Below are 4927 nucleotides of genomic sequence, written 5' to 3'. Positions count from 1 at the left end.
CAAAATCTCACAAAGATGTAAAAAAAAATACTAAAGAGTTCGGTTTTGCTAGTTTGTAAAAATATTTCATGGAATCATGGTAAATTGTTATATTATGTCCAATGACAGCCCATACATTTTTAACTACCTGAACCTTTCTTGTTATAATTCTTATTATTTATTTTTTTAGTTGATGTGTGATGCTGATAATACAGAGACAGCTAGAGTGACAGAGTTTGATGAATAAACTTAAATTAAAAAACAGTGAGTACAATAATCCATTTTAACATGTCTTGTGTGTAAAGTGTGATTCCGAAGCAGTAAATATATATATCTTTAAGTTTTGAATCACAAATTTAGATCAAAGATCTATTATCACACAAAACTTAAAGAATATATATGAAAAGTCATGTGAATGGTGCAAGTCATATAATATAAAATTTATATTGATCAAGTCAAGCCATGCCATGTAAAAAAAAACTGACATCATATCAAAGATTGTATGAATCATTCTCAGAGCTATTGAAAATATTTAATTGGTTGTAAGCGGACCATGCACGGTAATTTTGAGTAACCCCATCAGCCAATACAAAATGGCTATTAAGAAAGGCTTTGATAATATGTTTTATCTAATGTTTATCTTTCCTAAAATATTTATATTTATAAATCTATTTACCGGTATAAATCTGTATTTATTTATTAATTAATGCATGTATTTGCTCACTAATATATACAATACACATATCGTTGTATATTGTCTAGCTAATACATGTATACAAATATGCATAATATGCATAATTATGGGAGGGGGGGGGGGTCGTAATTACCTATGGTGTACTGTCTTGTTCTTACGAATATATGATTTTGACTAAAATCCTTACTGAAAAAGCAGTGCAGACTGGCCTGTTTAAATAATTAATTAAATCTTAATGGGTTTAAATGTATTCTATTTTATTTTTAAAGATATTTTAGAGTTTAAAAGGAAGAGAGTCTGTTTTAAAGACTAAATAATTATATAGTCAGGATAAAAAATAATTATTTTTCAAAACCAAGTTCAAATAATTTTCCAATATTTGGCAAATGGAAAAAAGCTTTATATATTAAGAATGTTTTATTCGATAGAAAGTAGGCCCAGTATCTTTTGCATTGCAACACTAAGAAAGTAAATATTTATTTTTTGTCTACCAATTCCATCAAAGTCTGTGAGTGGCTTATGATGCTAGGCCTGCCAATTTAATGGTTTTCGAAATCATAAATTGAGACAACTTATAACTTTTGTATAAAATCTTCAAAGCTTTCAATAACTTAACATGTCATCCACTTTATTGTCTCAATTTTCACTCAACAACTTACTTATAAATCAGGATAATAGTTTGATAATGACTATCACTATTATTCTGTAAGATAATGTACTGGTACATAAATTTAATCCCCAATATATCAGATGAGTGTGATAGTATATGTATATGCTCTTAATAGTTGTAGCCCGGAATTATACTTAGGAAACAATAGAGTCATTGGACTGTTACACGAGTTTCAATGGCTCGAAATTCACCTTTTATTTGTACCGGCATGGGAAAACCCTGTTATATTAATACATATAGCCTGGAATTAACATAACTGGGTTTTCCCATGCCGGTAACAAATGAAAGGTGAATTTCGAGCTATTGAAATTCATGTAACAGTCCAATGACTTTATTGTTTCTGAATTAACGTGCGTATATTACAACGGTTTAATTTTTTTTGTACCGTAGGATTAGGTTGGGAAAACCAGAATAGCTATAATTCCGGGCTACAACTATTCCGGCCTATTTGTATTAATATATATATATATATATAAATGCACGAAATCAATGTGGGATTTTCATTAAGTTTTGGTTAAACCATCTTTGTAACAAATTACAGTTACTTCCAAATTACATCTTATTCTACATAATACAAACTGGAGGACAGTTATTTTTATTTGGTAATGTTAAGAGACATGAAGACAAAAAAAATGTTTAAATTCAGAAAACCTTACACAAAGTAAAAACCTTCTATTAATGTCATTATCTTGAAAAAAAATGAACAATTGCCTTTGAGCAATTGTATCAATCTGTGAAAATCTACATTTTGCCTTCGACATGTTATACAATTTAAGGATATTTACATGGAAATTAAGCTCAATTCTAAATTGACAGTCATGTATTTCTTCCAAAATTTTCATAGTATAAGGAACATGAATTTATTATGAATTTAAGTGCATAACTGCAGATAATGATCATTATCTTAAATCAGTTACAAGCCAATTCATAGTCATGCATATAGCCCCCTTTTCAAAATATGATTGTGATTGTCTCAAATGACCAGTCTTTCTCTGTGGGGGGTGGGGGCTGTCAGTCACAAGGAAACCTTTAAAAGGCATATTCATTCAGCCAATCAGATGTAAGGTTCAGTGAAAGGGGCGATGTCAGGTCAAGTAAAAGGGGTGGAGCTAAAACAAATACTGACATTCAATGTAGGTGGATCCCCCTTTGGCCTCACAAATATGTTTCAGTCACACTAGGGGGGGTGACAGGGTCAAGCCATAATGGAGCCATAGCCAAGCAGACTTTTATTAACCCAACAACAACAACAGGTGTAATTCTTACCAACTGAGGAAAAAACTTTAAAGGTTTTATTATTTCTCATTTTCTTATATATCTAAATTAAATATCTAACAATGACAAATATAAAATATGATAATTCAAGCATAATATTGACACCAAACATGACACATCTTGCAAATGGTCTTGAATAAAATTCCTACACTTCTTATATGATAATACATGGGACCAAGATCAAAACCATTATCCTGTTAAATAGGACAATGGATTTGATATTGGTAATTCGCAGACAATACAATGTAATTAAGTAAAAAAAAATACACAGTATGCACACCTGGCTTCACACAAAAAATTGTTGCTTAGGCCAAAAAAAAGTATTCATAGTTTCCATTTAAATATAAAAGAGGTAGGCATACGGTAACTGGTTTTTTTTTGAGGACCATGTTTCTTAAGCAAACTGACCTATATCAGGGTATTATTAAGGTCTTTACTAAAAAAGCACATATTGATCAAAACACCAAAAACAAAAAAAGGATCAGAAGGATAAAAATAGGGTCAGTTGGGCGGAAACAAAGATTTTTTAATCCTTATTTTGTCAATGATGTCATGTCAGTGATCAAAATGATAACAACCTTTTAACCGCCTTTTTATCATAATTTGTGTTATTTTACAAAGCTTCATTAGGACCAAAATGTATGTGGCTCAACTCTATGAGTCTCTGTAATGAAAAACACAACACACTCAGCAATTAGAGATTTGGCTGTTTCACAAACACAAACAGGTACAAATAGAAGAGAACAACTGCTACAAGTTGAAGACAACGAAAGGTTCTCTACCATATACTAGTAAAGTAAGAAAAGTAATGAAATGTCGCCTGTCAATAGTATGCAATAAGCAAAATATGTGAATTATTATTAAACCCAAATACAGAGAAAATGAATCAATACGATATAACGCTATGTAATGCATCATCCTGTCAAAATCGCATATCTAGTTTTCTTCTCATTTAGTACATTTATTACATTTTTTCATGTATTTTCATTTTAAACAATGACACCGATTTACCGACACAAATTGTTTGTTTTAGGTAATTTTAAAACGTCTTTAAATATCTTGCTCATTATGTATCAATATCTCTTAACGATAAATACAGAAGTTTTTGGTTACTGTTTTTCTAATTGAATTTCAAAATCACATGTTTGAATGGCATACACAAAATTCAGTGTATGTCGTTGTCATCACACCTGAATAGAGAAAACACTTACGCTCCGTTAAGGACTTAACGGACTATTAAAGTAACGTAGCGTTATATTTAACAGAGGTTTTAAGCAAACGGCCCCTGTCATTAATTTCGCCATCATCAAGATGCTGAACATGAGGCGTATGTCTATATATTGACGTTGTTTCCTAACATTTGGTAAAAATATACCTGCCATGATAAATATGCCGTTCACTTTAATCGAGGTTCTTATCTCAATTAACTTTAAACGGTCAGTTTCACTGTTAACTCCATCGTTAAAACTTAACATTTCTTTGAGCAACAGAAAATTAACGCCATGTTGAAATTTTACGGACCGTTTGCTGTTTAACGGTCCATTAAGTCTAACGGAGGTTTTGAGTAACCGGCCCCAGGACGTTATATCGTCTTCAAAACTAAATGGTAGATCATTTATTGTATTTTAAATTGGAAAATATTTCAAATGATTTTACCAGCTGTCCATATACTTCATTATCGGCAGAATTGCTTGCCCAAAAAATGGCTTCGATGGCATGACTCGTTCTTATTCAATGGTTGCTAAACTCTGATTATATGACTCGTTCTTTAATCATTATCGTAATTCTTTCTTACGCCCTTATTCCGTAACGTTGTTCTTAAACTCTAATACCAAAGAGTTTTAACAAACTAAAACAACCCAACTTCATAATTTCTTTACACTTTCCTTCTGGGCAAATATCGTTTAAACGGTTTGGATGACTACATCGTATCTTTGAAAAGTATTTGCATTAGGTGCTCTGAATTGTTTCCCTCCGCCTGCAGATAGAGTTGGGATCTCTAATCATTGAAGCGGCGGATCTTTTTTTTAAAATGTCATTAAAAACTGAAAGCTAAATGCTAAACACATCTTGTCTGAACAGTGTCTTCGTTGGAAATATAGCTTGACCATTATGGCGAATTGATTGTACAGCAAAGAAGTATTAGCCAATAGAAATACAGAATAGCGATAAACAAATTGTGACCTTAACTTGACCCGGGTAAGATCCAACTAATATTCAATCTGCCTATAACGTCGGTTACTCTGGGAGAATAAGCAGTGTTAGGAGTAAAATTTAATATACAATCGTTTATTTAAAGCTGCACTCTC

Source organism: Mya arenaria, chromosome 13 (assembly GCF_026914265.1).
Source record: "Mya arenaria isolate MELC-2E11 chromosome 13, ASM2691426v1".
Classification (NCBI taxonomy): Eukaryota; Metazoa; Mollusca; class Bivalvia; order Myida; family Myidae; genus Mya; species Mya arenaria.
Note: the sequence above shows the minus strand (reverse complement) of the source record.